Genomic DNA, 12,848 nt, shown 5'->3' with positions numbered 1-12,848 from the left:
AATTGATTGCGGGTTTCTAAAACCCTTTTTATCTTTATTTTTTAAACCAGCTAAAAGCATCAGTAGATTGGTTTCCTATGAAAGACTGTGAATCTTGACTCTTCTACATCTACATTAATAAGCTTTAAGACTGGAACTTCAGTGATGATTTAAGACATAAAAACCATTAACAAAGTTTAAACAACTCAAGTCAAAGAACATCAGATTATCTTTTCTGTCCCAGCACCAACCCTGCCCTCCTCCCCTTTGTCAAATGCCATGAATTTCCCTGCTTTGGTTGTTATTCAACCTATTGTTAAGAATCTTAGTGTGTATGGAGAATATGTGGAAGAAACAAAGAAATAAAGAAGCTATAGAGAAATAAGCTGCTTGGGGGAGTTATCAAGGGATGAAAATTCCCAGACAGACAGTGTGATACTCACACAAAAAGACACATCGATCAATGGAACAGAATTGGAAGCCCAGAAATAAACCCACAATATACGGTTAATTAATCTATGACAAAAGAGGCAAGAATATCCAATGGGAAAATGACAGTCTCTTCAACAAATGGTGTTAGGAAAACTGGACAGCCACATGCAAAAGAATAAAATTGGACCACTTTCTCACACCACACACAAAAATAAACTCAAAATGGATTAAAGACATAAATGTGAGACTTGAAACCATAAAAATCCTAGAAGGGAACACAGGAAGTAATTTCTCTAATATTGGTCATAGCACCATTATTCTAAATACATCTCCCTAGGCAAGGGAAACAAAAGCAAAAATAAACTAGTGGGACAACATTAAAATAGAAAGCTGCTGCGCAGCAAAGGAAACAATCAACAAAACAAAAAGACCATCTACTGAATGGGGGAAGATGACATATCCTATAAGGGGTTAGTATTCAAAATATATAAAGAATTATAAAACTCAATACCCAAAACCCAAATAATCCAATTTAAAAATTGGCAGAAGATGTGAATAGACATTTCTCCAAATAAGAAATGCAGGTGATCAATAGACACATGAAAAGATGCTCGACATCACTAATCATCAAAACAATGCAAATTAAAACCACAATAAGATATCCCCTTCACACCTGTCAGAATGGCTAAAATCAAAGCACCAGGAACAAGTGTTGATGAGGATGTGGAGAAAAAGGAACCCTCTTGTACTGTTGGTGGGAGTACAAATTGGTATAGCCATTGTGGAAAATAGTATGGAGGTTCCTTAAAAATTATAGAATTACCATATGATGCAGTGATTCCACTAATAGGTGTTTACCCAAAGAACTCAAAACACGGATTCAAAAATATATATGCACCCCTATGTTTATTGCAGCATTATTTACAATATCCCTCAATAAATAAATGGATAAAGAAGATGTAGTGTACATATTATATATATAATGGAATATTACTCAGCCATAAAAAAGAATGGAATCTTGCCATTTTCAATAACGTGGATGGATCTAGAGGATATAATGCTAAATGAAGTAAGTCAGTCAGAGAAAGAAAAATACCATATGGTTTCACTTGTATGTGGAATTTAAGAAACAAAACAAAACAAAGAGAAAAAAGACTCAAATTCAGAGAACAAACTGGTAGTTACCAGATGAGAGTTGGGTGAAGGGATGGTGAGACAGGTGAAGGGGTTTAAGAGTACATTTATCATGATGACCACTGAGTAATGTATAGAATTTTTGAATCACTATATTGTACACCTGAAACTAATATATTGTATGTTAATTATAATGGAATTTTAAAAAGAAATTAAAAAAAAGAAAATTCCCAGACTGCAGTGGCCTGCTTTCAGAGATAGAGATCAAAAATTCTTAATGGATTTCTTATTTTTAAAATACAAATTATTGGGATGCCTGGGTGGCTCAGCAGTTGACCGTCTGCCTTTGGCTCAGGGCATGATCCTGGAGTCCCGGGATGGAGTCCCACATCGGGCTCCCTGCATGGAGCCTGCTTCTCCCTCTGCCTATGTCTCTGCCTCTCTGTGTCTCTCATGAATAAATAAATAAAATCTTTAAAAAATAAAATAAAATACAAACTATTTTAGAACACAGAGTATATGGGCTCTGTTGAGGTTAAGACCTTAGAGAGAGGAGAGAAGACAAAGGTCTGGCCCAAATGTCCCAGGCTTCCTGGCTGTGGGATAGACACATGTGATCATCTCCCAGGCACAGCAGGTCATGCTAGAGCAGCTTCTCCAGCTGAGAAGAGGACCTGCAGTCTTGGAAACAGACTTCCCTACCCAACAGCATCCCAACCACAGGTTGCAAAACACAGTGTTTGAATTTAAAGTCTTCTTTTATAATCAGAGGAATTAACACTCATCAGGAGAAATTTTTGATCACCCTGAAGGTACCCAGAAGGGTTGATGAGTGAAGGGATTAAATAACTCAGCCAGGGCCACACAGGGCAGCACACCCCAGCATGCAGTTGGCTTCCGACCTTGAAGATGCTTTCCTGACTTTGTGCTTCTCCTGTTCTGGTCCTTAAAAGATGAAGGCATGGAAGGGATCCCCTGGGTGCCGTCAAAGCCAAGAAGATGTGTGTAGGCAGCAGAAAAGGAAAGCAGGAGCTTTCTCTTCCCTTTTTTTCATACTGATAGCTCAAAACAGATCAGCCTTCATTTCCAGGCTTGTTTTGGGCCAACAACCACAGCGAGCACCAGCCTTCAACAGAGTGGCTGCCTGTCTCTGGCAAAAGCAAGACCAGCGAAGTCAGAGGCTGGCTTTACCCCAATTCAGCCTCCTTCTGTAGTCAAGGTTTCTTTCTTTCTTGCACAAGGAAATGAACACAAAACTCTTAGAACTCAAGGACTTGTCCCTGCCTTATAAGGAAAGTAATTCAAAGCAAGCTCTACCCTTTACTAGCTAGGCAACCCTGGACAAGTTTCTTATCCTCCTCAGCTTTAGTTTTCTCATCTCTAAGATATGGGCAGTGACAGGACCCATCTCACAGGTTTGTAGTAAGGACTGGGTAGATGAACAAAGCTTTTAGAACAGCACTTGGCACATAGAAAGTTTTGACCAATGCTAACTATTACTATTTTATTTGGTCCATAGTAAGAATTCAATTAGATAAGCATCTTTATTATGATAAATATGAAACTTGATGTTTATTGAGAATCTGATGTATATAAGACATTTTTCTAGATACCCTGGCTTGCCTTCTATAGACCATGAGGCTGATGTGAATGTAGTAAGTAGAACACTCAGCAGATTGTGGTGCATGTTCTTTTTTTAAGTACAGGAAAGGGCCATGGAAACACAAGGGAGGAAGAGTCCAGGAGGGATCTGGAAAACCTTTGTGGACAGCTTGACACTTAAGCTGGGCCTTGAAGTTGGGACTCTGCATTTGGAAATGGTGAAAGCAGATGGAATTTTCTAGGCAGAGACAGCATATACCAGGGCCTGGGGGCTGGGGAGGGAGTGTATTCCGGGAATCATGCTTTGGTGCGGGGTACAAACCCTGAGCAGAATCAGTAAGACAGTGTACGGAACAAGGCAGGACCTGCATCCAAGAGAGTTGTTTTGAGAATGGGTTTTGCTACTTCCTGGGACCTTCGGTGAATTATTTAACATCTGATCTTCTGACTATTCAGATGTAAAATGAGTGATACAACAACCTCACCTTACCAGATGATTGTGAAGATCAAATACTTACCTGTGTTTAAGAAACACTGTGTAAGGCGTAGAGGATTATGCAAACATTGGTAATCTCTCTGTTGTGAGCCCTCCCAGAAGTCCAAGGAAGACAGGGCCAGGTGGCCTTCTGGGAGTCTATTGCAACATTGGGAGAGGAGAGAAACCACCTGGGCCGACTAAGGCAGTGAGCATTTCCAGCTGTTGCAGGATGCTCCCATTCACTGCCATTACCCTAAACTCTGGTGCTGGCCTATGAGGCAAAGCTATGAGCAGCCTGTTTGTCACCTGAATTTCCATGCTGGTTTAGAGTCCTCAGTACCAGTGCACACATATAGAAGACAGCAACCCCTGGAAGAAACCCAGGTCAAGCACTTTGCACTCAAATGGATTTTAAGTTTATTTTTTATTTGTCCTTAAAATATATTTATTTTTTTAATAAATATTAAAAATTGGTGTTCAATTTGCCAACATACAGAATAACACCCAGTGCTCATCCTGTCAAGTGCCCCCCTCAGTGCCCGTCACCCAGTCACCCCCACCCCCCGCCCTCCTCCCCTTCCACCACCCTTAGTTCGTTTCCCAGAGTTAGGAGTCTTTATGTTCTGTCTCCCTTTCTGATATTTCCTACTCATTTCTTCTCCCTTCCCTTCTATTCCCTTTCACTATTATTTATATTCCCCAAATGAATGAGACCATATAATGTTTGTCCTCCGACTGACTTACTTCACTCAGCATAATACCCTCCAGTTCCATCCACGTTGAAGCAAATGGTGGGTATTTGTCATTTCTAATAGCTGAGTAATATTCCATTGTATACATAAACCACATCTTCTTTATCCATTCATCTTTCGGTGGACACTGAGGCTCCTTCCACAGTTTGGCTATTGTGGACATTGCTGCTAGAAACATCGGGGTGCAGGTGTCCCGGCGTTTCATTGCATCTGTATCTTTGGGGTAAATCCCCAGCAGTGCAATTGCTGGGTCATAGGGCAGGTCTATTTTTAACTCTTTGAGGAACCTCCACACAGTTTTCCAGAGTGGCTGCACCAGTTCACATTCCCACCAACAGTGTAAGAGGGTTCCCTTTTCTCCGCATCCTCTCCATTTGTGGTTTCCTGCCTTGTTAATTTTTTAAAAAGCTTCTAGCAAAAGATAGACTTAGAATTGAAACCTGGGTCTATTAAATAGCTTTCTGTCCCAATCCCTTAGCCCTTCCTTGCAAGGGTTCCAGTATTGAAATATCATTAATCTTTACAGAAAATCTACTTCATTTTTTTTTTAAGATTTTATTTATTTATTCATGAGAGACACAGAGAGAGAGGCAGAGTCACAGGCAGAGGGAGAAGCAGGCTCCCTGCAAGGAGCCCAATGCAGGACTGGATCCCGGTACTCTGGGATCATGCCCTGAGGTGAAGGCAGACACTCAACCACTGAACCACCCAGGCGTCCGTAGAAATCTACTTTACAGAAAAGTAGAAAATAGAAAAAAAGCATAGGATTTGAATTCAGGAGACTTGAACTCAGAGCTCTGGTTCTCCCACTCACTGTTTTTTATCTCTTCATTGCTAAGAAACCCTACTTTTCTCCTTTAAAAAATGGGAATGAGAATACCCAAGACATTGAGCTGTTGAAAGCTTAGTTGAGGGATGCCTGGGTGGCTCAGCAGTTGAGCATCTGCCTTTGGCTCAGGGGACAATCCCAGAGTACTGGGATCGAGTCCCACATTGGGTTCCCTGCATGGAGCCTGCTTCTCCCTCTCCCTGCGTCTCTGCCTATCCCTTTCTGTGTCTTTTATTAATAAATAAATAAAATATTTTTTTTAAAGAAGAAAGTTTAATTGAGATAACATACATGAATACACAATACATAAAATGCCTGGCCAATGATGGATACTGAATAAATTTTGACAGCAGCAGATTTCAGTTTTAAATAAGTAACCAGCAAGTCTGTGTCCATTGCTAAGCACTCAGGGGACACGGGAGAAACAACAGTCCCCAGCTCTGGCTGAAATGGATTCTTGACATTCCATCAGAAAAGTCACCAACCAAGAAAGAATTAGCCACATGAACCCCTCCAGAGGAAACTTCATCTCTAAGCCGGCAGTTACTTGTCTCTGCAGCCAGATGGCATTCACCTCTGAATAGGACACTGACCGATTACATTCAGCTTTTCTGAAGTGAGAAGGCAGCAAAGTATAGTTTAAAATGCAAGTTGTAAAATACAACAGCAGAACACTGAGCAGTAAGAAGCCTGTATCAGCCTTGTTCTTTCTGCTTGAGGAACATATAACCTAACAAAGGACACGGGAACAGCCATAAAACAGTGAGAGGGACATGTTGTTATGCTGCAAGATTACCGCTAACCAAATGGAAGTAAAAATCAATTCAAGTCTCAAACTATTGGAAGACTTCGTACTATGGGTGGAGCTTGGATGGGCCTTCAAGAACATTGAGTACAGAGGCAGGGCAAGATAATGAATATACACCTCACAATGGGCATGATTTATTCCCTGTGGAGGAACAAAGGAACATGTGAGATAAACTTGGACAGGGGAGTAGGGGCCATATTATAATGAGTCTAAGGCAAAAGGCAGAGGAGTATATCCTTGGTACAGCAGCAAGGAGTCCTCTCAAGTTCTTGGCAAGGCAGTGACTGATGAAACTATATTTTGGGAAAATAGCACGAGGCCTGAACCAATACCCATTAGGCTTCCAGCCCGGTTTGGAAGAGGGTAGTGTGTATTGGTTGATTTCCTTTCGACCTGTACTTTCAGGCTACCTTCTTTTTTTTTTTTTTTTTTTTTTTTCAGGCTAACTTCTATATGAAAGTTTCCAGTAGAGCTAGAGCAGATTTTCCATGAGAGAACAGAAAAAAAGTAGTAGGGACATGTGTGTGTGTACAGATGTGTTAGAGGTTAAAAAAAAAAAAAAAAAAAGGACAGGAGAGAATGGTGAGATGAGGGAATGGTAAAGGGGAGAGGGAAGAAGGGAAGGGAACATCCTATCCTCACTGCCTACACTGTCAGCCCTCTGGGAACACAGTGCCATGCACACAGGCACTGTGAATGAATGAATGAATGAATGAATGAATGAATGAATGAATGAATGAAAAGCTGTTGCCCAGCCAGGTATTTCATTTCCTGGGCCCCTTACAGCTAGGTGGAAACATGGAAGTGAGTCTGGACCATCAAGAGTGGGCTGACATGAGTAACCCATGGCCGCCTCCTAAGAAATCTTCCCGCTCTCTCTTCCTCCTTCCCCCAGTTGGTTATTAACACACAGGGCGAGGCCTCATGGCACAGCCTCCCTCACCCAGGTTCCAGGTTCTGTGAGGAAATCCCCTCCCTCCTACCCTAGACTTCACATGAGAGATCAACTTCAATTATGCTAAACCATGGAAATGTGGGGATTTAGCAAACTCAAAGCAAGGTTTTGATAAATCTGTTGAACTAATATGAATTTAGCCAAATTCTTTGTGCCTATGGAGTTTTATATGTATATTTATATAGCCATCCATCCTTCTAGCTAGGTCTAGCTAGGAGGGTTAAAGCATCCACCCTCCCAAGAGCTCCTCAGCTTGTATATTACAAAAAATGTGAACTTGGAGGGCTCTAGGGTCCCAATCACCACTATGGGGATTGCCCAGTGTTGATGGCTTTGGCTTCCTTAAATAATTTTTTATAATTTTCTTTAAGTCTGGTATTTAAGACTTTTTACAGGATGAAAAGTCAAAGAAATTATGTGGGGCAAAATTTTGAATTGCTAATCATACTTAAAAACATTTACAGGCCAAGGGAAGTCTCCTTGGATCCCTCTCTATCTAGCATTCTTTTAGAGATGCCATCTGTGAATTCAAACCCTAAATTAAGCATTAAAGGTGATTATTGAGCAAGACGCTTCCACACAGCAAAAAGTTTTCTGGGAAGTCAAATAAAGAAGCAGAAAAGAACATTTTTTATCCCTTTCCACATAAAGAATCAAGGGTTCATGGCCCTTGAGTTTCTCCAATCAGATTAATGAGAAGTCAGAAAACCATCTCTAGCCCTTTAAGAGAAAATCATTTATGCTTATTCTTTTTAAGCCAAACTTCCTATCTAACCTTTTTCTCTCCAGCTTTTTAACAAAAGTCAACATATTAGGGCATTCTTGTGGGGTGCCATGCAAAGTAAATTATTCTTATTTGAGTTTTCTGGCAGGGAAGGAAGTAAAGCATTCTAGACATGAGGAGTAGAGAGACAACAAATCAAAGACGTGATGAAGTGTTTATAAATACCAGAAATTTATCTAAAGGAAATTAGTGTCAGGTCTAATAAATATCAGGAATTTTGGTTAACAGCACCTAGCACAACCCTGGTGCGAAATCAGCTCTTAATAAATATTAGTACCCTGCATCACCTTCCTATCTTGCTCGCTTTGATGAGACTTTCATGTGAGGGTTTGTGAGGTAAAGAGACACTGGAGATGGTCTAACAGAAATCTGTATTCTCCTAAAACTGAGTCAGGAGAATCCTAGAAGCTGGAGCTAGAAGATACCCTAAAGTGACTTACCGGAGTTCACACAGTTTATTAGAAGAGGAAGAAAGCCTAGACCACAGGTCCCTTGATTGGGCTTTCCAGGATGACAAGGAGCAGGACATAGTAAAAAGGGAGAAGCCAAGAGGTAATAGACAAAGACATCTCTGGAACCATGTACTCCTACTTGCTGTGTCTCCTCCTTCTTGGGCACATCCCCTTAGTTTCTCTGACCCTTAGCTTCCCATCTGTAAAAAATGGGCATGTTAATACATACAATACAAAGCAATTGGAAGGATGGGTGGGAACACAGATTGCCTGGCACATCTCAGTGCTTGGGGGCTATTACCAGGAAGAGGAGGAAACACTGAGGAGGTGGCAGGCAGATGCAGACATTGCAAAGCTGGGGAATCTGAGCAACTGATTGATGTTCCAAATCATTTTTAGAGCTTCAAATCAATGTCCAAGTGAGTTTGTCCTGGTATTATGTAAAAGGTGCCATCTACTATTCAAATAAAACTCTAGAGCCACTTGAGAAGGAAGAATTACTTTAGCCTTCACAATTCTCCCATATTTCTCCCTCCTATTAAAATAAAAATGTCAGGTTCAAGATTCTTATGCAAAGTAGGAAGAGAATCAAGTCAGGCTCCACACCCTTTGCCAGTTTCTCAGGCAGAAACAGAGTCCAGGCCTTCCCCATTATCAGCCCAAAGTGACTCAACTTTCCTCAGGGCCTCTCCACCCACTGCAGGGCGGGCCTTGAGTCAGAGCTTCAGCACAGCTGCCAATGTCCCTGGTGCAGGACCTGTTCTGGTCACTGTAGAAAGATAGAAAAGATGGAGACAATGTCCCCATTCTTAGGTACACACACAAGGCAGAACTACTACCACTAAAACATAAACTTAGGCCCTGACTTCCTGTGGCCACACATGGAGTCACTTCCTGATGGTTGTGCCACTGTTTCCTACCTTGTTACATCAGTGCCTCATTTCTCTTTCCTGGTTTTATTCATTCCACTGAGTCCAACCTTCCCGGGTGAGTCTCAGAACGTAGGAAGGAACATGTGGGCCCTGCCTGCAGAGGGCTCACACTCCCTATAGAAAGCTTCATGACCCCCATGTGCCATTGTGTGTGGGCATTTCCACATTCATCCTGCACAGTCACAACATAAGTAATGTTTATATCCCCATTTTATTTTTAATTTTTAAAAAAATATTTATTTATTTAGAAAGAGAGAATGAGCACAAGGGGGTTAGGGCCAGAGTGATAGGGAGCATTCCAAGCAGACTCCCTGTTGAGCCAGAAGACAGATGACATGGGGCTTGATCCCAGAACCCTGGGATCATGACCTGAGCCAAAATCAAGAGTCAGAGGCTTAATTGACCGAGTCACCCAGGCACTCTTATTCATATCCCCATTTTACAGCAAAGGAAAATGAGTCATGGAGGAGCTGTCACATGCCCATGGCCAATAAGCAGCAAAGCCAGATTTAGACCTAAGGCTCTGAACCTGAAGCCTATGGCCTTCTTATTCTCTAAAACTTAATCACCTTGGATGATTCAGATGGCAAATAAAAAGGGGGAGAGTCAGAAAATTGGATTCTAAAATTGAGGTGTTGGTGAGCTTAGAATGGTTTTATCACTGTTGTCAGTCTCAAGGGAGATGAAGGAATAATGGCAAGAATATTTAGCATTTCTTGGTGGCAGTTAGTATGTGCCAGGCACTATGCTTCTAAGTGTTCTGTATGTGGTATCTCATTTAATCTTTGCTATGATTAGGTAAAGCAGATATTATTGTCCCAATTTTATTTCTGGGAACACTGAAGTTCAGAAAACAACCAGCCAATGATCTCTACGATCTCACAGCAAGATTAGTGACAGAGTTGTTAACCCAGATGTAAAGAGTGCCAAAGCGAGTGCTCTGAACTACTACAGCATACTGCTCCTTCTGTGGGCATGGCAGAAACTGAGGGGAAGGCATCACACTTCCAAAAAGTTTGCTTATACATTGGCACCTATATCTGACTATACGATACAGATAAGCAGTATATATAACATAGGATGCTGCAAAACATGATTTTAAAACACTAGCAGCTGGGCCTGCCAATCCAGTCACCACTGAAAAGCAGAAGCAATCGTACATCCTTACAGTTTTTCTGAATTTATCGGTGACATTTCCTATTTCTGGCAATATGGCTGATTTAATTTGTCTAAAATCCTGAAGTTAACTAAACAGAACAACTTTTTAATGCAAGGCTGATCTTTAAACAGAAGGAGTGTGGGACAGGGTGGGGAAGGGTAATTCCAGGTGCCATAAACTAAGAGGGAACTGAATGCCTCAGCTGATGCTGTGTCTGCCCTCAGAGACAGGTGATCCCAGGCCCCTGGAAGCTTGAATACAAGACAAGACTGAATCCTCACAAGGTGGGTCATTGGGCTGAGCACGCAGCCTAAACACAATACTTAGTTCCAAAAACCCTTCTCACAGGAGGAGTGGGTTAAGAGAAACTTACCTGCAGGCACAGGCTATTGAAAGGAAGCTTATCTGCTCTAGGCACTGGATAAAAATAAAAGTTTCTGAGAATTCAGAACTCCAGGCTTTCTCCTCAGGTACAAGTGGAGCTTGAATTTACATTACCCCAGTAACCCCAAACCACAATATAATAAAGTTGGCTGCAACACTGGTCTGGAAGGGCTTTCACAATGAAGCAGAAGAGATTCTCATGGAGGAAACAAGCCCCACTATACACACGCTCATAAACAAAACTGACAAAACACACAAGGAAACAGCCAACAGAGAATGAAAGTCAGCAAACAGAACAAATGGCAAAATCAGAGCTATAAGTACTTGAGATAATAGAATGGCAGTATAAAAGAGAATGTGAAAAGTATGTTGATTTCTTCCCATTCAGTTTTCCCTTCCTTCCCCTGTGATCTCTGCACTGTTTCTTATATTCCACATATGAGTGCAACTGATGGGGAACAGAGGGCTAGCTGAGGACAAAGCACAGCTGACTCCCACAAACAGCCCAGGGTGGGATATGTGGGACATTCCTCAGGAACCTTCCAGTTGTTCTATGTTAATACCTTGTTAGAGGGGGAAAGCAATCTTTAACTTGACAATGGCAAGGCCTTCAGTATCTTGTAGGTCCTCCTCAGCAGATGAAAATCCTTCTGAAGTCTCCCTTTTCCTTATCTCCCCCAACTCCCAGGTATATAATCAGCCACTCTTCACAAGCCCAGGGCAGCAGCTATACCTGTCCACGAGTCCTGTCCCTTGCTTTAATAAAACCACCGTTTTTCACCAAAGATGTCTCAAGAATTCTGTCTTGGTCATCGGCTCCAGACCTCACCTATATTCCAAAACTTCATCAAAACCATATGAGAGGGAGACAAACCATGAGAGACTCTTAACTATGGGAAAGAAACTGAGGGTTCCTGAAGGAGAGGTAGGCGGTGGGATAGGGGAACTAGGTGATGGGCATTAAGGACTGTATGTGACTGTGATGAGCACTGGGTGTTATATGCAACTGATGAATCACTGAACTCTCCATCTGAAACTATATGTTGTACTATATGTAAGTTAACTGAATTTCAATTTTAAAAAAAGTATGTTGAACTATTCAAAAGTTTAAAAGAATGAGTCAAATTTATTTTTTTAAAAAATAAAGATTTTATTTATTTATTCATGAGACAGAGAGAGAGAGAGAGGCAGAGACACAGGCAGAGGGAGAAACAGGCTCCATGCAGGGAGCCCGATGTGGGACTCGATCCCAGGACTCCAGGAACACACCCTGGCAGGCACTCAACCGCTGAGCCACCCTGGCGTCCCAGAATGAGTTAAATTTCTAAAAAAGAACAAGATCCTATTTAAAAATTAATGTGGGCATGGGAGAGCAGATATGAAAAAGTACCAGATAGAACTTTCAGAAAAAAAAACATATAGGTTTTTAAATTAAAAGTTCAATGAATAGGTTAAATAACAGAATACACATAGCTAAAGAGAGATTTAGCAGAAATGAAAGGTACATATAAGGAAACTACACTGAATGCTGCAGTAGAAGGAAATAGAAAGATAAAAAATATGCCAATAATGCTAGAGACATGGAAACTAAAATGAAATAATCCATTACACTAACAAGCATTGCAGAAGGACAAAATAGGCAAGGGGCCATATTCAGAGATACTGGCAGAGAAATTCAAGAAGTTTAGCTCTCAAACAGTATAAATAGTTATAAACACAGACACACGGAATATTACGTGACAACATGGGTGGATCTAGAGAGAGAGCATTATACTAAGTAAAATAAGTCAGACTGAGAAAGGCAAATTCCATATGATTTCACTTACATGTGGAATCTTAAAAAAAGTGAATAAACAAACAGAAAGCAAGAATCAGACCTAGAAATACAGAAAACAGACTGATGGTTGCCAGAGGGTAGGGGCTCGGGGGATGGACAAAATGCATGAAGGGGTATAGGAGTTACAGGCTTCCAGTTCTGGAATGAATAAGCCACTGAGATGACAGGTGCAGCATAGGGGATACAGTCAATCATAATGTAATGGTGCTGTGGTGACAGATAGTAGCTCCACTTGTGATGAGCACAGCCTAATGTACAGAATTGGTGAATCACTATGTTGTACGCCCCAAACGAATATAACATTGTGTGTCAACTATACTCAAATAATAAA

This window comes from Canis lupus, chromosome 25, assembly GCF_011100685.1.
Source record: "Canis lupus familiaris isolate Mischka breed German Shepherd chromosome 25, alternate assembly UU_Cfam_GSD_1.0, whole genome shotgun sequence".
In the NCBI taxonomy this organism is placed as follows: domain Eukaryota; kingdom Metazoa; phylum Chordata; class Mammalia; order Carnivora; family Canidae; genus Canis; species Canis lupus.
Note: the sequence above shows the minus strand (reverse complement) of the source record.